This window comes from Carcharhinus amblyrhynchos, chromosome 4 (genome assembly GCF_965287045.1).
Source record: "Carcharhinus amblyrhynchos chromosome 4, sCarAmb.v2.hapA, whole genome shotgun sequence".
NCBI classification, from domain to species: domain Eukaryota; kingdom Metazoa; phylum Chordata; class Chondrichthyes; order Carcharhiniformes; family Carcharhinidae; genus Carcharhinus; species Carcharhinus amblyrhynchos.
This window is the reverse complement of record NC_137327.1, coordinates 96,180,190-96,203,827: the sequence shown is the minus strand read 5'-3', so window position 1 is coordinate 96,203,827 and position 23,638 is coordinate 96,180,190. Positions and strand designations below refer to the sequence as shown.

Below are 23,638 nucleotides of genomic sequence, written 5' to 3'. Positions count from 1 at the left end.
ATAAGATGCTGAAGTGGATTTTAATCCTAACCCCTTTTTGGAATTATTCTGGAACAGGAATACTCTTCAGATGATCACTCTTACTTAAAGTTGAGAGAAAAAGGCATTATAGACACTTAAATTGGTTTGAAGAACTGATTGAATTCTCTACAAAGGAAAGGAGCTACCAGTACTGGCATGGTGGTGCAGTGGTTAGCACTGCTGCTCCACAGTGCCAGGGACCCGCGTTCAATTCCTGCCTTGGGTCACTGTGTAGAGTTTGCACATTCTCTCTGACTGTGTGCGTTTCATCTGAGTATTCCAGTTTCCTCCTACAGTCCAGTGATGTGCAGTGATTGATGATGGTAAATTGACCCTAGTGTCAGGGGGTCAGTAAGGTAAATAAGTAGGGTTATGGGAATAGGGTCTGGGTGGGATTGTGGTCGGTGCAGACTTGATGGACCGAATGGCCTCCTTCTGCACTGTAGGGCTTCTATGAGAATATACTGTTCTCCAGGTAGCCTTTTTAACAAGTTTTAGATAGATTATGATTACACTGATATTTTAAGGATCCGGGAACTCTGCTCAACAAAGGAACATATTGAACATTCATGCTGGACAACATTTGTTTTTCGCCAAAATCCTTCAATCAAACAGAAAACTGAGGGATGCAGACAGTGGTCACTTCCTTACAACACCCAGTTTCCAAGATTCAGTTAACAAGTCATTTAGGGTCATCCTTAAAGTTTTGCATTGTTAGGTTGTGGTATCTTATAATTTATCAATATCTTGCTGGGGTGATATAAAGGCCAGTCCCAGTTTTTCAGAACTACCTTGTATTGGCGATATATTGTAAACAATGTTACAGGATGTTGTTGTCTTCATACACACAATAAGCCTAACCATGTTTATGAGTTTTTTAAATTCTTGTCTCTTTGTCCAGCAGATAAACTCTGCTCTTAATTTTTAATCCCTACCTCGTAAGAGAATCACTATTTTTAATTGTATAATTCCTTATTTATAGATTGTAACTCTTATAACTGAGTGTTTATTGTTGTATCCCTCTACAGTGCCATATAAAAAGTTAAAGCACATGAACCAGAAGGGTACCAATATCCTGGGGGGATGTTTGCTAATGCTCCTTGGGAGGGTTTAAACTAATTCAGCAGGGGGATGGGAACCTGAATTGTAGCTCCAGTGTACAGGAGGTTAAGAGTAGTGAGGTCATGAATAAGGTTTCAAGGTCGCAGGAGTGTACCGGCAAGCTGGAAGGTGGTTTGAAGTGTGTCTCCTTCAATGCCAGGAGCATGTGGAATAAGGTGAGTGAACTTGCAGCATGGGTAGGTATCTAGGACTTCGATGTTGTGGCCATTATGGAGACATGGATAGAGCAGGGACAGGAATGGCTGTTGAAAGTTCCGGGGTTTAGATGTTTCAGTAAGATCAGGGAAGTTGGTAAAAGAGGGGGAGTTGTGGCATTGTTAGTCAAGGACAGTATTACGGTGGCAGAAAGGACGTTTGATGAGGACTCATCCCCTGAGGTAGTATGGGCTGAGGTTAGAAACAGGAAAGGAGAGGTCACCCTGTTGGGAGTTTTCTATAGGCCTCCAAAAAGTTCCAGAGATGTGAATCCTGCGAATCGCATCATAATTTCCTTTCCCCCAGCTATAACTCTTGCCCTGTGGTATATACCTGTCCGTTTCTATCGCTAAAGTAAACATAACTGAACTGTGGTCACTATTACCAAAGTGCTCACCTACCTCCAAATCTAACACCTGGCCTGGTTCATTACCCAATACCAAATCCAATATAGAGATGTAAAGGAAAGGATTGCAAAGATGATTCTGGATAGGACCGAAAGTTACAGGGTAGTTGTTATGGGGGACTTTAACTTTACAAATATTGACTGGAAACGCTATAGTTCAAGTACTTAGGTGGGGCAGTTTTTGTCCAATGTGTGCAGGAGGGTTTCCTGACGTAGTATGTAGATAGGCCAACAAGAGGCATCTCCCACGGGTCAGAATGGGAGAATTGCCCCCATATTTCTTTTCAGTCTCTTTGTATCTTCCTTATAGTTGTATTCCCACCTACTTTTGTATTGTCAGTAAACTTAGACACATCTCTCTCTCTTCATCTAAGTCATTAATATAGATTGTAATTGGCTGAAACCCCAACCTTGATCCTTGTGGTATTCCACAAGTCACTGTTTGCCATCTTGAAAATACTCAATTCATCCCTACTCTCTGCTTCCTGTCAGTTAACAAATCCTCTATTTATGCTAATTTATTACTTCCAACTCCATTATCCTTATAGAACATAGAATATTGCAGAGCAGTACAGGGCCCTCTGGCCTCGATGTTGCGCCGACCTGTGAAAGCCCATCTGAAGCCCATCTAACCTACACTATTCCAATATCATCCATATGTTTATCCAATGACCACTTAAATGCCCTTAATGTTGGTGAGTCCACTACTGTTGCAGGCAGGGCATTCCAAGCCCTTACTACTCTCTGAGTGAAGAACCTCCCTCTGACATCTGTCCTATATCTATCATCCCTCAATTTAAAGCTATGTCCCCTCATGCTAGCCATCACCATCTGAGGAAAAAGGCTCTTACTGCCCACCCTATCTAATTCTCTGATCATCTTATATGCTCTATTAAGTCACCTCTTAACCTTCTTCTCTCTAACGAAAACAGCTTCAAGTCCCTCAGCAGCCCAGCTGTGAAAACATGCTCCTCTTTCAACACCACCTTGAATAAGCATTATATGATATCCAATTTTGTTGAGAAGTTGGGATACGTTAATCAAGGTAATGGACTGACTCTCAGAATTCTTACAGTAAATATTACTGTGATCAGTTCTGTAAGAGGGTCATCTGCACTTGAACGTTAACTATGTTTCTCTCTCCACAGATGCTGCCAGATCTGCTGAGTTTATCCAGCATTTTCTGTCTTTATTACTGGGACCTTGTTTAACCAGTTTCCAATATATTATTTAACTACAACTTCTAATTATTTAGACTGAAGGTACCTGTTGTCAATGCGACATAATCTCAGAGAAACATCAAATTCTGTGTGAGAGATTGGTCAAAAGGTAGACCTGTTCCTGTTTCTGAAACATCCTTACCTGTATAGACTCCATGGTTGAGAAGTGTTGTCCTACTTCCTTCTCCAGCCGTACTGCTGACTTCTTAATTCTGCTTCTCTTGCTACCTCAGCATTCCCAACTTTGTTCTGGTTACATATTGTTGACTGTATAACAGAAAAAAATGAACATGGAGAATTTTCAATGCTTCTGTCAGGAAGTGCTCAAGGAATTAAAAAATTAGCTACACAATGGGAAAAAGGAGCAAAAGAAATCTCGGATTATTTTACCTTTCTGTTTACACATTGTCAAATTTTCCATTAACTTCAGAGTAAAATCAAGCAGGGTTAAATTGGATGGATGATTCCCTACTGCTTTCACTTTGTCCAGTGATAAAAGGTAAAATGATCTACCTTAGGCTGAATTTTGTCAAAATGGCCCTGGTAGCGGACTGAAGGTCAGGAGGAACCCCTTCTCTGCTGTTTTGAGGAACTCTGACTGGATTCTGTGGCAATCAATGAACTGCAATTAGGGCCCCAACTTTTTAAAGAATGAGAACCTCCAAGAGCTGCCAGCCAATTGTGGGGATGTCAGCTCTTCATTCCCACTAGGAGTAATGGCTTCTGCTGGGCCTCCACCTACTCCCGGGAACCTGCACTCAAGTGGACTGGAGCCATTAGGGCTTGTGAGAGATCCCAGAGAGGGTGGGTGAAGTGGTTGGTGAAGGCAAGGGAAAGATGTTTCCATAAGGGTGGCCCATGCTGGTAGGGTCCTCTTCATGGGCTCCAAGGAGATTACCGGGCTTTATTGGTAGATCTCCCCACATGGCATCAGATGCACCAGCCACGGGTAAAATGCCAGTGGTGACAGAAAAAGACTTTAATTAGTTTTTAATTGGCAATTCAAAGGCCTCAGTTGGTTCCTGGATAGAAAGGCCATACTCCACCATTCCCGCTGCTGATAAAGTTCCAAGGTATTGGGAAGACAATGGGCATTCCTTTTCTCCTTCACCCCCTTTCTTCTTCTTACCAATTAATACTCCACCCGTCTCAAATTCTCAAGGAAAATAGCAGAAAGCCAAAGATATTTGGCAATCGCTCCCCCTTCCTTCAGTTATTGACTAAACTTATCTAATCATTGTAGTTCCCAGCCCAAGCAATGAAGGATATTCATCAATCGGCAAATGAGGTTCAGTTTGGTAAAGTTGCACCACATAGAAGACATATGATGGAATTCCCTGGTCTCGCCAGTGAGGATGTGGGAATGCCGGCGTTGGACTGGCGTAAACACAGTAAAAAGTCTGACAACACCAGGTTTTAGTCCAACCGATTTATTTGATAATACTGTCTGAGGCCAGAACTGTCCATTCACCTGACGAAGAGGCAGTCCTCTCGAAAGCTTGTGAGTATTATCAAATAAATCGGTTGGACTAAAACCTGGTGTTGTCAGACTTTTTACTGTGTTCTCGCCAGTGAGAACAGAGAGAATTTGGCGTTCAGCCAAATCTCTGTTGTCAGCAGTGGGACCGAAGAATCCCAGCTGCAGGTCAAGTCGAAGAATTCCGACCTTAAGGTACACTCAGGTAAGTGAGAATCACGATGATACTCAAGAAAGATAAAGATCCCATCACATCCATATTCTACAGGCATAACTCTTCTCAATATCTACAATTAAAATACAGATTAAAATCTGCCTGCCAGATTAAATGTGAATAGATCTGAAACTAATCTCCTCCAGTCAAACAGGCTTCATGAGGGCGTTTTCCCAGGCATTAAGTTAACATTGTGCACCACTGCAATAGCCTATCCTGTTCTCATTAGATGTAGGGACATTTTTATTTAAATAAAGTGGCACTGTCCTTATCTCTAAGAGAATGTTACTTTGTAAGGAATAAGTAAATTGGATTGGAACTTCTATTCCATGCCAGCTCATTCTATTGCTGTTATGGATTTCACAAAAGGAATCAGGCTCCATGACTGGATTGGGAATTTACAGACATAGCTAGATAGTAGAATTAGTGGGAATATATAGCATGGCGCTGAAAGCCAGGACCCATTGCAGCACAAAAGTTAGCTTGGAGATCTTAAAACAAAGACTAAGGATCGGGCTGATTTAAGATACAAACAGGTATACAACAAGAGAAGCAAAATAAGCATCTGTGTATTTGAAGACAATCAGAACCATCTGGAAACTCAGAATATTAGGAGGGATTATAATTGCAGAGCGCAAGTGTCTAGAAATTGACAATGGGTGTACAATAATATTTTGTGGCTCTTGTCTCTGTATGTTAACAACTAATCAGGAGCTATTAACATGTACCCAAGACCTGAAAACTAAAATCCTGCAATTGAACACCATTGAATATGGTAAACAATCTCTGAGCTCGATACATGACCTCCGGGAAGATACGCTTCAATGGGACAGGGTGTAAAAGTCTTACTATAAGAACACAGTAATGGCCTTTCTCTGCAGAGGTGACTCTTTCTGAGAGTTCATGTCTCTTGTTGTAACAATATTAAAGTCTGCTGTAATTCTGCATCTAGTTCGGGTCTTATTGTGACTGCTTTGTTTCTCTAGGCCACCCTCGATTCAGCAGGTAGTAGCCCTCTCTAAATTATAGATGCTAATAGATTTTCTCTACAACGCTATATTTTAAAGATTATACCTTTTCAGCAATATCATTTTAAGATGGGGCCACTATGGAAGACAACGTTCCCTTCTTCATTTTGCCTTAGTCATAAACTCAATTTACTCCCTGAAAGTTGGCACCCAGGTTGATAAGGTTGTTAAGAAGGTGTACGGTGTGTTAGCTTTTATTGATAGAGGAATTGAATTTTGGAGCCGTGAGGTCATGTTACAACTGTACAAAACTCTGGTGCAGCCGCACTTGGAGTATTGCGTACAGTTCTGGTCGCCGCATTATAAGATGTGGAGGCATTGGAAAGGGTGCAGAGGAGGTTTACCAGGATGTTGCCTGGTATGGTGGGAAGGTCTTATGAGGAAAGGCTGAGGGACTTGAGGTTATTTTCATCAGAGAGAAGGAGGTTACGAGGTGATCTAATTGAGGCATACAAGATGATCAAAGGATTGGATAGGATGGACAGTGAGAGCCTTTTACCTCGGATGGTGATGGCTAACACAAGGGGACATAACTTTAAATTAAGGGGTGGTAATTATAGGACAGATGTCAGAGGTAGGTTCTTTACTCAGAGGGTAGTAAGGACGTGGAATGCCCTGTCTGCAGCAGTTGTGGACTCGCCAACTTTAAGGGCGTTCAAATGGTCAGTGGATAGGCATATGGATAACATTGGAATAACTTAGGTTAGCGGGTCATTAGATTGGTTCCACTGGTCGGCGCAACATCGAGGGCCGAAGGGCCTGTACTGCGCTGTAATGTTCTACGTTCTATAAAGGAATTGGTAACAGCCTTAGGGAAATACCAATATTCAGAATGTGCAGGACATGGGATTTATCAAAATGATGCTTCACACTGATAAGATATTACCAAATGTGACCAACCCATGACCTCACCATCTTCTAAATCATTATCATTGGCCAACTTTAAGTAACTTAATTATATCACAACAGAGGGCAGGCCCTCAGACAAGGTATTTCTGCTCAAACACAGGAATCCTATCTCTTTGGACGGTTAGAGTTTGGATACCTGGTGTAACAGTGGTGCTTATACTTTTAGCCCAATATAAAAGGAATTATTGTAAGAAGTATGTACACTGTCTGGACAAATACATGAATAGGATGGAAATAGAAGGATATGGTCCCCGGAAGGGTAGAAGGTTTTAGTTCAAATGGGCAGCATGGTCAGTGCAGGCTTGGAGGGCTGAAGGGCCTGTTCCTGTGCTGCAATTTTCTTTGCTCTTGTCATGGACAAATAGGGCAAGCTACCAATATCATTCCTGGTTGATAAAATGCAAAAATGTGAAATTCCTGCCCCAGCTCATCTTCTTGTGCTGAGTTCTGCACATTGAAAAATCCAACAGGTAATTTAGAACATTGAACATAGAAAACCTACAGCACAAACAGGCCCTTTGGCCTACAAGTTGCAGCGAACATATCCCTACCTACTAGGCTTATCTATAACACTCCATCTTACTAAGTCCCATGTACTTATCCAAAAATCTCTTAAAAGACCCTATCGAATCCGCATTTGATTTGAGAGGAGCAAATTATCATTAGTTAAGATATTTAAAGGGTCTCAGGTATGAAAATATAACACCTCATCTTCCCAAACAAAGGAGGACTGGCACTTCCAAAGCTTAGATTCTCTTACTGGGTCAGGCAGCTCAGGATGTTATGGAGAATAGCCCTGTCACAGAATCCATGGCCAGGTATAGTCTGAAACACCAAAATGACATCCTGGTGATCTGTCTCTCTTACACCCTCACAAGTGACCAAAGGAGCGAAGAAAAATCCCATAAATTACAATATCATTACTGGTCTGGAAGAAGGAATGTGAAATTCTTTAATCTGGTCTACCATGGAACTCCCAGTTTCAGAAAAGAATCAGAGCTTTATATCAGAATGATATCATTAGATTTGAACTTGACATTCAATAATTGTTGCAAAAATTTCTGTCTCCATTCCTGTGTCCAGAAATTTTCCTCTGGGAGCCAGCAACGTTCTTCAAACTTCTGGATGTATTCATTTTGAATGCAAAAAAGATAACCACAAAAAAAAAACTATGCTCTATAGAACACACCCATTTCAGCATTGAAAGAACCCACAAAACATCTATAAAAAGCATGGAACAAGATCTGTAGATATCAAGTAAGAACAAAGGAAGAGAAGGGACCTACAAACAAACAGCTTAACCACCATTTGCAATAAAATATAAAAGAATCAACCCAAGTTTACACACCAAACTATATTCCATTTAATTTTCAAAAATTCTGCATCCAGCCCCTCCCTTACCACCCTGTCCCTACCTCCACATGATCACATGAATGCTGAAGGGGTAACAATTCATTTTTCTTAAAAATAAGTATGCAGGGAACATCCACAGCACCTGAATGCAAAAGCATGAGGTGCACCCAATATTGGTTTAAGCACCTCACTATTATCAAACTGCCATAGATATGAAATGGATCTTCCCAAGCAGATGCTAGCGAAGGGGATCAAAAATCAAGCTTCTGTGTCACTGCTAATGACCCTCAGCTAAGTCCTTGAAGACATACAGTACCAGGACCCACACACTGGTTATGCATGACCGGGGCCGATTATCTAGTGACTAGCAATATAACCAATTATATACCATTATTAATTAATTACACATATAGATAGGCACATGTATTGGCCTTGTGCTTTGACTAATGCTTTGTAGCAAAACTGACCACAAATGTTGGCTTGTGTTTCTACATTATTTATTTTTTCATGGCATTAGAGTAGCAAGCTCAACATTTGTTGCCCAACACAAGATGCACTTCAGAAGATGGTGATGCGCCAGCTTCATGAATTGTTTGATAGAGCAGACACAGCACGGATTTGTTAAGGGGAAGTTGTGTTTGACAAATTTATTGGAATTCTATGAGGATGTGACTAGTGCGGTAGACAGAGGGGAACCGGTGGATGTGGTGTTTCTCGATTTTCAGAAGGCGTTTGATAAGGTGCCGCACAAAAGGTTGCTTCAGAAGGTTAGGGGGCATGGAGTTGGGGGTAAGGTGTTAGTGTGGATAGGGGATTGGCTGTCTAATAGGAGGCAGAGAGTTGGTATCAATGGGTGCTATTCTGATTGGCGGTTGGTAACTAGTGGAGTGCCGCAGGCATCGGTGCTGGGGCCTCAGCTATTTACCATTTATATAGATGATCTGGAGGAGGGGGCTGAGTGTAGGGTGACGAAATTTGCTGATGACACAAAGATGAGTGGAAAAGCAAATTGTGCGGAGGGTATGGAAAGTCTGCAGAGGGATCTAGATAGACTGAGCGAGTGGGCGAGGACCTGGCAGGTGGAGTACAATGTTAGCAAGTGTGAGGTTGTCCACTTTGGCAGGAATAATAGTAGGAGGGATTACTATTTAAAGGGCGAAAAGCTGCAGCATGCTACAGTGCAGAGGGGCCTGGGGATCCTTGTGCGTGAGTCGCAAAAACCCAGTCTGCAGGTGCAGCAGGTGATCAAGAAGGCGATTGGGATGCTGGCCTTTATAGCGAGGGGGATAGAATATAAAAGCAGGGAGGTCTTGCTGCAACTGTACAGGGTAGTGGTGAGGCCGCAGCTGGAGTACTGTGTGCAGTTTTGGTCGCTGCATTTGCACAAGGATATTTTGGCCTTGGAGGGAGTGCAGAGGAGGTTCACTAGGCTGATACCGGAGATGAGGGGGTTGGACTATGATGAGAGACTAAATAGACTGGGTCTGTACTTGTTGGAGTTTAGAAGGATGAGGGGGTACCTTATAGAGACGTATAAGATAAGAAGGGGATGGATAGGGTAGAGGTAGAGAGACTCTTCCCGCTCAGAAAGGACAGCAGGACTAGAGGGCACAGCCTCAAGATAAAGGGGGGTGCAGTTTAGAACGGAGTTGAGGAGGAACTTCTTCACTCAAAGGGTGGTGAATCTCTGGAATTCTCTGCCCGTTGAAGTGGTGGAGGCTACCTCGCTAAATACATTTAAGTCACAGGTAGATAGGTTTTTGGTAGGCAAGGGAATTAAGGGTTATGGGGAGAAAGCGGGAAAGTGAACTGAGCCACTTCAGATCAGCCATAATCTTACTGAATGGCGGGGCAGGCTCGAAGGGCTAGATGGCCTACTCCTGCTCCTACTTCTTATGTTCTTATGAACAACTGCAGTCCTGGTTTTGTGGCGGGTAGGTCGTGCCTTACTAACCTTATTGAGTTTTTTGAGAAAGTGACCAAAGAGGTGGATGGGGGTAAGGCAGTGGACGTGGTGTATATGGATTTTAGTAAGGCGTTTGATAAGGTTCACCATGGTAGGCTTCTGCAGAAAATGCAGATGTATGGGATTGGGGGAGATCTAGGGAATTGGATCAGGAATTGGCTAGCGGATAGGAGACAGAGGGTGGTGGTTGATGGTAAATATTCATCATGGAGTTCAGTTACGAGTGGTGTGCCTCGGGGATCTGTTTTGGGGCCACTGCTGTTTGTAATTTTTATTAATGATCTGGATGAAGGTATAGTTGGGTGGATTAGTAAATTTGCTGATGACACCAAAGTCGGAGGTGTGGTAGATAGTGAGGAAGGGTGTCACAGTTTGCAGGAAGACTTAGACAGGTTGCAGAGCTGGACCGAGAGGTGGCGGATGGAGTTTAATGCGGAGAAGTGTGAGGTAATTCACTTTGGTAGGAATAACAGATGTGTCGAGTATAGGGCTAACGGGAGGACTTTGAATAGTGTGGATGAGCAGAGGGATCTAGGTGTATGTGTACATAGATCCCTGAAAGTTGGGAATCAAGTAGATAAGGTTGTTAAGAAGGCATACGGTGTCTTGGCGTTTATTGGTAGGGGGATTGAATTTAGGAGTCGCAGCGTTATGTTGCAACTGTACACAACTCTGGTGCGGCCGCACTTGGAGTACTGTGTGCAGTTCTGGTCCCCACATTACAGGAAGGATGTGGAGGCTTTGGAGAGGGTGCAGAGGAGGTTTACCAGGATGTTGCCTGGTATGGAGGGGAGGTCCTATGAGGAGAGGCTGAGGGATTTGGGGTTGTTTTCGCTGGAAAGAAGGCGGCTAAGAGGGGATCTTATTGAAACATATAAGATGATTAGAGGTTTAGATAGGGTGGATAGTGATAGCCTTTTTCCTCTGATGGAGAAATCTAGCACGAGGGGGCATGGCTTTAAATTAAGGGGGGGTAGTTATAGGACGGATGTCAGGGGTAGGTTCTTTACCCAGAGGGTGGTGAGGGATTGGAATGCCCTGCCTGCTGCAGTTGTAAATGCGCCTAGTTTGGGGGCGTTTAAGAGATCCGTGGATAGGTTTATGGACGAAAAGGGATTGGTTTAGGTTAGTGGGTCATTGTTTTGTAACTGGTCGGCGCAACATCGTGGGCCGAAGGGCCTGTTCTGCGCTGTAATGTTCTATGTTCTGTGTGGTGTAAGTACATCCAAAGTGCTGTTAAAGATGAACGCATGTTCTTCATCCAGCAACAATGAAGAAACAACAATTGTATTCCAAATCAGGTTGGCCTGTTGCTTGCTGGGGAACATGCAAGATGTGGTCTTCCCACATATAGTAAATACAATTGGTTGCATGAAAATTGTAGGTTCTTTTCAAGCGCAGATGGGTTTGTCTCCAACAGTAACCATGTTACTATGGTGAAAGCCCATTCACCAGTTAGTTTCAGTACAGCACAAATAGTTAAAGTTAAATTCACACAGACAACCATTAATATTGAATTTACACAAGGTGTCTTATGGCCATCTGACACAGAAGTTGTAGTGGAAGATCAAGGAAAGCCGTAGGACTACAGATTATTTGAATATGGGAGACATCACAGCTTAGCCTAAACCTACCTTCATCTGACATGGCACATGGGTACTTGCTACTGAAGTCAGCAGACACCAGTTAGGAGAAAACAAACCTTGATTTAATTTTCCTGACTCCAATCCTGAGAATATTATGGCCAATTGTAGCACTTCCATCATTGCCTCAGCAGGGTTAACTAATCTGAATCCAACTTGTGATATTCCTACTCTGTATAACTCAGTACCAAAGTTGGAACTACATCGAGGATTTCTTTTAGCCGCTGCTAATATTTACAAATGGTTGATTATTGTTGGTATGTCAGGGGATTTTCTCAGGGCGTGCCTCTAAGGAGCTGTTGAATTCAGTTGATTTCAGCTAACACAAAGACTTGCAAAAGACAGTATGCAGTTAAGGACATCATTCATTTGACAAACATGTATTGGGAGAGCGATAGTCAGAGGATTCCAACTTCTCTCTGATGTTGCATCACATGAGCACAACAGATGTACATTTCTGAAGATTTGATCCTCCCATCCAACCAAGCTGGATGGTCCAACTGCATTAATACATTTCATTCACTTTGGCCAATAGCATTCTACCTTGTAGCAGAATTAGGAACTCATTGGTCAACCAAATCCAGAGATTCTTCCCGCCATTGCCTTGTAGCCTTATCTAAGCAAATCCGGTAGGTTCAAAGGTCATTCCTAACACCTGCAGGCCTGGGAACCAGAAGGGAGTCATCTTCCCTGGTTTGTTTTCTGTCCCTTTTCAGTGGAGGCTGAATATGTCTGTTCATTGCAGCTAGAAGCTGAATCTTTCTATTCATTTCAAAAATCTAGGCTCATAGAATCATGGAATTCCTACAGTACAAGAAGGAGGCCTTTTAGCCCATCAAATCTGTACCAACCACAATCCCACTAGGCCCTATTTCTATAACCCCACATTTATTCTGCTAATCCCCCGACCCTTGGGTCATTTTAGCATGGTCAATCAACCTAACCTGCACATGTTTGGACTGTGGGAGGAAACCGGAGCATCTGGAGGAAACCCACACAGACATAGGCAGAAAGTGAAAACTACAAACTGACAGTAACCTGAGGTCTGAATTGAACCTGGGTCTCTGACATTGTGAGGCAGCAGTGCTAACCACAATGCCATTGCCAGGCCTGCCCAATAATAGGGTATATACGCTATGCTTCATTGTTCCAAACGAATGTGGTCTGTCAAATTAAACTTATTTCCCAATATGCCTAGGTGTAAATTGCTTGTTGGCAAAGCTCACAAGAAAATAAAAAAATACAGTTGAGATCTATAATACTTGTTCAAAAATGATTATATATGTGTCTATACAGAGATGTGACATATGAAGTGAGACATATTGTGATACCTTTGATATATATGGTCCCTGTTTTAAACTAATCTACTTTGTTTTAATAGTCTTCAAAAACCAGGGGTTCTGTATCCTCTAATACATGGTATCTTCAGCTGCCAGTTCTGATTTTGAAATGGCAGTAAACTTTGCATTCAGATTACCCCTTCCACTTTGCATCCTATCCTCAGGGCACAGTTCGTGGCACAATCAGGTATAGTGGGAACATGTTGATCAGGAAGAGCTCAGGTTCAGTCCCTTGAATCATTAAGTTATTTGGGGCCTAAATGTCTGCCACATTTACAGCAGAATTGCACACAAGAGCCATGAATTTTAACCCTTTGATCTCAATTGGGGTGGCAAGGGAAACTATATTTGATCCATCTCTCTTCCATGATGAAGAGGAAAAATCATCCATGGTTGTTTATCTTAAATGGGGGTCAAGGTTTGGAAGGAAAGTACATTCCAAACCTCGACCCCCTACTTCAAAGCACCTTCCAGATCAATGACTTCTACTTCAATGGCACCTTCCAACTGCAACCTCTACTTCGACAGCACCTTCTAAATCCATGACCTTTACCATCTAGAAGGACAAAGCAGCAGATGCATGGGAATACTGCCACCTACAGGTTCCCCTCAAAGCAGGGCTAGGTTTTGACACGCTGACTCTCTAAGCTATATCACAGAGGCTAATAGCATTATCAAAACAAATTGTATTATTCTAACCAAAAAAACAATGAAAATAGAAATATTAAAGCTTTATCTTTACATTTACACATAGGCAAGGTGCAACAAAAGACTAATAATCTAACTAAACATATCTTGCAGTAAGTCTATTTGCCTCTTGGTGAAAGCATTTCAATAGCATTTGATGCATCACTATCACTGACTTATTTCATTCTCATTGTTTTTCCTTTTATTCACACACTTGTCAACATCAGGCAGGTTTTCTTTTGCTTTGAGCTCAATTTCATAAAAACCTTCTCTGGTTTCTTTCAAGAAGTGAGAGTGATGTGTCAAGCTTTGCACATTACTAGGTTGTTTGTCAATCCTGTAGGGCCTAGCAATTAAACCTTAGACAAATTCTTTGAATTAAATCATGAAGGGGGGCTGGTGGGGTGGGGTGGGGGTGGTGGTGGGTGGTTGTATGCTCTCCATTTTTGGGGAGTGGGGTTGGTGGCAGCTGGAAAGTATGAGGGAGTCCTAAAACGTGGTACATGGCAGCAGGATTTCCCATTCCCCTGCCCCCTGACAATGACCTAACAAGAATCCTGACATTCAACATTGGGACCCCCATTTCAATGTATTTAAATATAATTATCAGGCCTGTTGCCTGATAATGCCCCCCCCCCACCCCGTTAGATTGTTCATTTACATTGGCATTAGGGCACGGTGATGTGAATCGTGACAGATTTCCCCCAGCATGCACCTGGCGAGCAGAACCCGCTAGAGGAGTTCAGAGAAGTGGTTCGCTCAGGGAGTGAGGTTCATACCCAAGCAAATTCCATGGGGGGTGGGTTCTGTGGGTGGGTGGTTTCATAGTGGGGAAGGGGCCTTATTGAAGGGGGATGCTGAGGCTATGGTTTTCATGGGGGAGGGGTATTTCCATTTTTAACTTCCTGCATTGGGGCGCCCTTTCCTTTTACAGCCAAGTTGTTCGCGGGGCAAGCTCAATTAAAGCCCCATCAGTTAGATGCAGTGGGACCTGTCCCATCATTTTTCATTTTATATTCATTCATGGGACACAGACAACACTGATTGGCCAGCATTTATTACCCATCCCTAGTTGCCCTTTTTCAGAGGGCAGTTGAGAGTCAACCACATTGCTGTGTCTCTTGAATCTCATGTAGGCCAGACCAGGTAAGGACGGCAAATTTCCTTCCCTAATTAGTGAACCACATGGGCTTTTCTGACAATCAACAATGGTTTCATGGTCATCAGTAGATTCTTAATTCCAGATATTTATTATTGAAATCAAATTCCAGCATCTGCCTTGGCGGGATTTGAGCCCGGGTCCCCAGGACCTTAGCTGAGTTTTTGGATTAGCAATCTAGTGATAATAGCATTACGCCACCGTCTCGTTGGCTATGTGCTGAACGATACAGCAAGAAAGCAGCCTTTGGGGTTAGAGGCTTTATCGCTATTTTTCTTGCCCACTGTGCCACTCTGCCTATTTCTGAGAAAATTCCACCCTATAAGTTTACAAGTAAAGTAGAAGTAAAAAATGCAATACACATATTTCAATAATATCTGTACTTACCTGGTATCAAGGAGAGAAGGGAGATCCTTCTGTGACTTGACCAGGACAACTGATACCTTGTACAAAATCTTCTGAAGACAACTGTATCACAGATTAAGACCACATAATATGTGTTTTTCACACTTTGTTTTTGTTGAAGGAAGAGATTTTAAACAAAATCTTTTATATTTATTATTGTCATGAAAAAGTCATATATTGCACTTTTACTTGGTGATCGAAATGTCTAAATGGAGCATGTGACTGTCGGAGGTTAGAGGAAAGGGCAGCACCACCAAATGAATTATAATTATTTCTGCACAGATTCATAAACTCATTATGACAAACAATTGTGCAGCTATGTAAGTATAAATTTGTTATATCAGAACCAAATGCCAATTTTAGAGGATTTTTTTTCCACTGTATACTTTATTTTTTGTATTTAGATCCCCTCATAACATGAGGCCATAAACTGTAGTTTCCTTCACTTATGTGTAAATCTGGCATTGCCTCCAAGGCACTCCCATCCTAATGTGGAACTCTATCACCATTCCTTCACCGCTGCTAGGTCAAAATCCTGAAACTCCCACCCGAACTGCACAATGGATGTATCTACATCAAATGGACTTCAGTAGTTCAAGAAGGCTGTTCACCACCACCTTCATTGCAATGGGCAATGAATGCTGGCCTCACCAGTGATGCCCACCTCCCATAAATGAATCAAATAATCACTGTGCAGTGTCTTCTGCTGGACAATGCATACATCCAAATTGACAAATTAGGACAAAATTTGTCTCAATCAAAATGACACCATGATGTTGATGATATAGGGTGGCACGGTGGCACAGTGGTTAGCACTGCTGCGTCACAGAGAACCATATTCAATTTCGGCCTTGGGTGACTGTGTGGAGTTTGCACATTCTCTCATATCTGTAGGGGATGCCCCCCAGGTTCCCCGGTTTCCTCGCACAGTCCAAAGATGTTCAGGTTCATGGATTGGCCATGGTAAATGTGTTGGATTATGGGGATAGGGCAGAGGGGAGAACCTGGGTGGGATGCTTTTTCCAAGAGTCAGTGCAGACTTGATGGGCCGGATGGCCTCCTTCTGCACTGTAGGGATTCTATGTTACTAACCCCGCTGGTAACTTGTCTAGCTTTATGCACAGAGATAGGCTACTTAGAAAAGAAAACTGCAAGTTTCCCTGAAACTGTTCGTCAGTGTAAATCAGTGTGTATGGAAAAGGGAAAATTGGAAGAAAATACACTGTGTTCCCTGAAAACCCTAGATCAGGACAAGCAGCAGTTTCCTGAAGTTCCATATTAATTTGTTCAGATGGTAATAGTCATGAGCTGAGCTGTGGGTAAATCTGGTGGAATGGAGCATCATGCTCACTACGTTATGCAAGGACATACAGTCAAATGGGGTGGGATTTTTTAGATGGTGGGGTTGGAAACCTGAAGAGGAGTTCAGAGAAGTGGTTGGCTCAGAGAGAGAGAGAGGTTCATGCCCAGGCAAATTCCATGGGGCATGGTGGGGGAAGGGGGGGCTTCCTGTGGGTGGGTGGTTTTGTAGTGGGGAAGGGGGCTTATTGGAGGGGGCTGCTGAGACTGTGGTGTTCATGGGGGAGGGGCATTTCTATTTTTAAGTGTCTGCTTGAGGCGCCCCTTTCTTTTACAGCCAAAGTTGTTTGCGGGGCAAACTCAATGAAAGCCCCGTTAGTGTGACGCAGTTGGACCCATTTCATTATTTTTCATTTTATATTCATTCATGGGGTGGCTGGCCAGCATTTATTGCCTATCCCTAGTTGCCGTTTTTCAGAGGGCAGTTGAGAGTCAACCACATTGCTGTGCTCTTGAGTCACATGTAGGCCAGACCAGATAAAGATGGAAGATTTTTTTCTCCGAAAGCACATTAGTGAACTAAATGGGTTTTTCTGACAATCAACAATGGTTTCATGGTCATCAGTAGATTCTTAATTCCAAATATTTATTGTTGAATTCAAATTCCACCAATTGAAACCAAATTGGAAAATATCCCTGCTAATATTAGCTGGCCCACATTCTTTTAATACTCCAGTGCATATTAATTGGCTCGAGACAAGACGTTCCCTCCTCATTCAGATGGAAGTCTTGCCTCAGAGATCTCCATCCAAGAAAAGGACTCTTTATGCATACCTTATTAATAATAATAATCAAGGCTAATGACACTGTCACCAACTCTATTCAATTCTGGACATCAAAACTATGCAGTCCTTTTCTCTCTCAACATGGATTTAACTCCTGAGTATCCAGATATTGGGGACCATTGAGCCTTCTACATGGCCATCTCCATGAGAGAACCATAATATCATACAGTACAGAAGGGGCTCTTCGGCCCATCGAGTCTGCTTTGACATGTGGGAAATACCTGACCTCTCACCTAATCTAGAACTAGGGGGCATAGCCTCATAATAAGGGGAAGCAGATTTAGGACTGAGTTGAGGAGGAACTTCTTCACCCAAAGGGTTGTAAATCTGTGGAGTTCCCTGCCCAGTGAAGCAGTTGAGGCTACCTTGTTCAATGTTTTTAAGGCAATGATAGATAGATTTTTGAACAATCAAGGAATTGAGGGTTATGGTGAGTGGGGGAGGGGTAAGTGGAGCTGAATCCACAAAAAGATTAGCCATGTTCTTATTGAATGGCAGAGCAGGCTTGAGAGGCCTCCTTTTAGTTCTTATGTTCCTAATCCCAGTCACCAGCACTTGGTCCATAGCCTTGAATGTTAATACAGACCAACCAATTTTACGATCTAGGGCTTCATTAATATTTTGTCTGCCTGAAACAGGCATAGAAAAGGGGCTACCAGCAGGTGAAGGAACTCAGATGGCATCCATCCACTTGGCAATTGGGCAAATTGATGGTTGAGTGAAGGGAGACCAGTCAGATTTCACAGATACAAGTCAGGGGCGAGTGCCTAGACTTTTCTCGTGAGGCTTGGAAGACTCATCAGACAGTGAGAAAGAGATGTTCAATTTTAACCCCTGTGTGGTCTGGATGCAGTTTTCTCTTCTTCCTATCATCGACAAATCTCTAAATGCTGCATCTTGGCGCTTGATCCTTCACCTAGATTAATCAACAACATTTCTTTAGCTTAATTTCTGATTGCAATTCATAATATATTTTATACACAATCACACAAAACATATCAAAAAGCAAATTACTGTGGATGCTGGAATCTGAAACCAAAAGAGAAAATGCTGGAAAATCTCAGTAGTTTTCAACATCTGTAAGGAGAGAAGAGAACTGACGTTTTGAGTCCAGATGACCTTTTGTCAAAGCTAAAAGACATGGAAAATTGGAAATACCTTTTCTGTAGGGTGAGGGAATGAAAGATGAGTCTTAACCACAAAAACAAGGGGAAAGGATAAAAGGTGCTGATGGCAGCCCATAGAGAGAATAGAAAGTGGCTAAATGGCAGAAAAGCTGAAAGCTGAAGAGGGTAAATTGTGACAGATGAAGATGATGATGTGGAGGGAGGGCAGTGATGGGTGGGAGAGAAATAAAACTGAGAAAAAGGGGGAAAAGGGAAGCGAAGGAGGAGAAAAGGTAAGAAAATAGGGGATAAAAAAGGAGGATAGAGTGGGGGGGGGGGGGGTGAAGAAAAATAAAGATAATAAAGAAAGGCCAGACCTGATGAGTTTTCCCTGCATTTTCTCTTTTGGTTTCACTCAATGAATTTTAATTTTACTCCTACCAACAAAGTAAGTGAAATGGGAATTACAGGGAGAAGTAAATAATTCCATAAAATATACCACATAAGTACATTGTACCCAAATTGTCTCCTGTTACTGTATTGTATATAATTGGCTCAAAATCAAAGGGTTCAAGTCCCACTCCAGACTTTCATACGTAATCTGAACTGCCCTCATAGCAGTATAGGGAAAGTACTACTTTGTTGTAAGTGTCAACTTTTAGATGAGATATTAAATTGAAGCCCCTTTCATGTGCTCAGATCTTACAATACTATTTAAAGAACAACAGATTTATTTCAGTTTCCTGATCAATATTCATTCTCCAAACAACATGAGCAACAACAAATTATATAGCCATTTAACCCAGTTACTGTATGTGGAATCTTCCTTTGTGTTCATTGGCAACCTGTCAACAAAACAATAACTACATTGTCAAAGTAATTCATTGCTTGTGACACTCCTTGGGACGATCTGAGGACTCACTGTGTAAAGGGCCAATAACAAAAGAAATGGCACCATGGCAATCCTGTAGATCAGGTTTCACCTGCCTGCCTCCCAATGCCCAACTGCACCTTCTGGAGGCTTCACCTTCTTTCTCAGGCTAGGCCTCTGATAAATCTAGGAAAAGGAAATTCCATGCCCAAAGCCCTTGACATCATTTGCTGTTCCATTTCCTTTGCAACACTAGCCTTTCACAAGTTGTGTGGTATTTCTGGCCTCTAAAAGATCTGGTAGAAATGTCCAATCAAGGCCAGGATCTGGCATGCTTAGATCATCAAATTCCAGGCCATTCTGCCCCCCTTTGCCAGATTTGGTACAGAAATGCACCAGAAGTGTGGCACAATTTCAACCCTGTATTGCTTATGGTCACATGCCAAACTTGCCCATTGGTGTGAGATACCAGAAGGCTGCTGGCGGCTATTGTACCTCAGCAAGAGTTATCATCATCATTAGAAAGTCATTAGATTGGTTTGGATGAAGAATTTCTTTTCAGTCTATTTTCCTATCTTCCAGAATGCAATCCATACTTTCTTCCCAGTATATCGTCTAAATGTTTCTGGATTCCATTATCTTGACCTGAACCAGCCTTCCTGGCCATCCATTCCCATGTTGATTATTCTGTGTTTGAAAAAATACTTAATGTTTCTAAAACAGGACTCGCTGCCACAAGGTACCTGAAAGTAATGCTCACTGTCCATACTGTCCTACTAGATACCTTACACACTTCGATAAGGTTTCATCCAATAAATCTCAAACTTGTATATTAAATTGTCATATATGTAAAATAAACATATATTGCTAAAAATGACAATGGGAGGAGGATCCTTTCCCAACTTGACTATAAACTGTTTGTATTTTTTGAATTTGCTTTGATTTTATCTCAATGTCTGTTTTTTCAGTTTGTAAAGGATATGTCAAGCCTGGAATATGAAAAAAAAGTGAAAGATGTTTGAGTCTTTGGAAATTAATCATGAAATCATGATGCCATCTTTGTGCCAATTCCTTAAGATGGGATTTATGCATACAGCTGGCACCTAAGTGAGTATAATAGACTGATGCTGTCCATGAGAGATTCTGTTGTGTGTGGTTGGTGCCAACTGAATCACTTGACAGCTGTTTATCTTGCAGTTGGGCAGTCTTCTGCTTCTGCTGGGAGTCTGCAGAATGCTTTTGGAGTGGTTACATAGACGTTTCGTGGCGAAAGTGATAGTGGTGGGATAGGGTCGGAGTGGCCACATGGTCAGCAACATACATAGCTTCCACACTCAAGTTTGGGGCTGTGGTTCCCTCTTGTTGAAGGTTGTAGAACATCGATACTGCAGCATAATTGGCTGAAAAGTAACAGAGCTCTAGACTGGTTGGATGCTTTCATTTAATTATTCCACTTGTCAAATCACAACTCTCACCAACTTCTACGGTTACATCATAGAAAACATTCTTTCCGATTGTATCACAGCTTGGTATGGCTCCTGCTCTGTCCAAGACTGCAATAAACTATAAGGGGTAGTGAACGAAGCCCAGTCCATCACTCAAACCAGCCTCCCATTCATTGATGCTGTCTACACCCCGCTGTCTCGGAAAAGCAGCCAGCATAATTAAAGACCCGACACACCCCGGAAATTCTCTCATCCACCTTCTCCTGTGACGAAAAAGATACAAAAGTCTGAGGACATACAAGAAACCGACTCAAGAGCAGTTTCTTCCCTGCTGCCATCAGACTTTTGAATGGACCTACCTCGCATTAAGTTGATTTTTCACTTACACCTACACCTTAGCTATGACTATTACACTCCTTGGGACGTTCTGAGGACTCACCATGTAAAGGGCCAATAACAAAAGAAATGGCACCATGGCAGTCCTGCAGATCAGGTTTCACCTGCCTGCCTCCCACTGCCCAACTGCACCTTTTGGAGGCTTCACCTTCTTTCTCAGGCTAGGCCTCTGATAAATCTAGGAAAAGGAAATTCCTTGCCCAAAGCCCCTGACATCATTCACTGTTCCATTTCCTTTGCAACACTAGCCTTTCACAAGTTGTGTGGTGTTTCTGGCCTCTGAAAGATCTGGTAGAAATGTCCAATCAAGGCCAGGATTTGGCATGTTTAAATCATCAAATTCCAGGCCATTCTGCCCCCCTTTGCCAGATTTGATACAGAAATGCACCAGAAGTGTGGCACAATTCTGCACTCTCCTTTCCTTCTCCATGAACAGTATGCTTTGTCCGTATAGCGCGCAAGAAACAAAACCTTTCACTGTAAACTAATACATGCGACAACAATAAATCAAATTAAATCAAATTTCTCTCTTTATCTCACCATGCCCTGGTAAACATTAGCTCCCTAACCCTGGTATGATGGTTATTTTTGCACAACATCATTAAGGATGACATGGAGGGGATTTTTATTGTGGTTTAGCATTTTTCGACTTAAACTAATAGCAGAGAAACTACAAGAGAATGTACTGTTATTAAAACTGCAGGACTCCAATATTGATGTTCCTAATAATAGTAATAGGAACTAAAAATATATTAAAATCAGTTATTGTTAGCGCTGTCCTTCATTACACTTCCCAAACAGGAGATTCCCTTGTCCCAGCTCCAGAATTTCCTTTATAAATGGATAAAGTATGGCCTGCATTCAATTGAAACATGAATACATTGTGCCAACGTGTGGGGAAGGAAAAACTAAAGGTGTTCCAACTTTTAACTTTGTATGTTGCAACCTGGAAAACTAGGGAAAGCTGAACAACTGTTTCAAAAAGAGCTGACAGGTTCCCCCTACGCCCATACCCCCTCCCCAAAAATTATTATAGCTTCAAACAGCGCCGAATTCACATTCGTCTCCTAACAAAATAAGGCAAGAAACTGGAGTATAAAGGAACCAGAATTGAGATTTTCCACAGCTTAACCAAGCAAGGGGTGCAAGGAGGAGGCAACCAAATGCAATAACTTGCGGTTTGCAGCAGCGGCGGATGTAGAAATTACTGAGGGACGATGTGAGTGCTAAAACTCTTGAGGTTAATTTCTAATCGGTTTGCGTGTCAGCCGCTTCCCAAAATGTAATCGATTTAAAAATAACTTCACATGCATGGTTATAGATATTTAAAATTTGAAAATATAAGTCACTTCAATTCTACAAAGTCCAATTCCTTTCATTGAACATCTACCTCGATTATATCATGTTCTTCGGTGATTTTTGCAGCATGCTCCCACAACAGTATCAATTCAAAACTGGCTCCGCGTCTGTATCTACCTCTTGTCCCTATGACAGCCTGGCGTTAGGTGTTTGGATTATTCGGGCAGAGGACATGTTAATTAAACTGTTTTAAATAATTATGTGTAAGTAGCCGCAAGGGGAATGAATAATGGCGAGTCAATAATATTGGTATAAAAGTTTGGGACGGAGTATTGATTAAACATTGCACACGAGCCTTAACTTCTCTTTCCTTTCAACGCTGGTCAGGAGCTGCACATTTCAAATGTATTCTGGTACAAGAGATTTCACAAAATGGTGTGCCCAGCGCTCTCAGATGTTCCCAGTTCAGTGTGTGCAGCACCCCCAGTGTTGGCAGTGATGCTAGCTTCAGGAGTTGCTCCCATTGGCATTTCAATCAGACCACACGGGTTTGGCAGCTTGGAATGCACCGAGTGCCTGTGTCAATCCCTGACCAGCGGAACATGCTCAAGTGCCCGATGAACTCCTGCACTGGCGCTACTTAAAGGCAGTAAGAAGTCTCACAACACCAGGTTAAAGTCCAACAGGTTTATTTGGTAGCACAAGCCACTAGCTTTCGGAGCACTGCTCCTTCATCAGGTGAGTGGGAGTTCTGTTCACAAACAGGGCACATAAAGACACAAGCTCAATTTACGGAATAATGGTTGGAATGCAGGTCATTGCAGGTAATCAAGTCTTAAAGGTACAGACAATGTGAGTGGAGAGAGGGTTAAGCACAAGTTAAAGAGATGTGTATTGTCTGCAGCCAGGACAGTTAATGAGATTTTGCAAGCTCAGGCAAGTCATGGGGGTTAAAGATAGTGTGACACGAACTCAAGATCCCAGTTGAGGTCGTCCTCATGCGTGCGGAACTTGGCTATCAGTCTCTGCTAGTGACCCTGCATTGTCGTGTGTCGTGAAGGCCGCCTTGGAGAATGCTTACCCGAAGATCAGAGGCCGAATGCCCATGACTGCTGAAGTGTTCCCCAACAGGAAGAGAACATTCTTGCCTTGTGATTGTCGAGCGGTGTTCATTCAACCATTGTCGTAACGTCTACATGGTTTCCCCAGTGTACCATGCCTCAGGACATCCT

The 23,638-nt window shown here is 42.5% G+C and overlaps 1 long non-coding RNA gene across 1 annotated transcript in view; it reads right to left on the bottom strand.

Annotated features, from left to right (window-relative positions):
* Positions 1-22,829, bottom strand: part of LOC145342224 (uncharacterized) — a 30,407-nt gene extending 7,578 nt beyond the window's left edge. Inside the window, exons 1-2 of the long non-coding RNA XR_013886524.1 lie at positions 22,498-22,829; positions 3,107-3,231 (exon numbers count right to left, since the gene is read on the bottom strand). This is a non-coding gene — a long non-coding RNA (uncharacterized LOC145342224). The remainder of the gene's footprint in view (positions 1-3,106; positions 3,232-22,497) is intronic.
* Between the last annotated feature and the right edge of the window lie 809 nt (positions 22,830-23,638).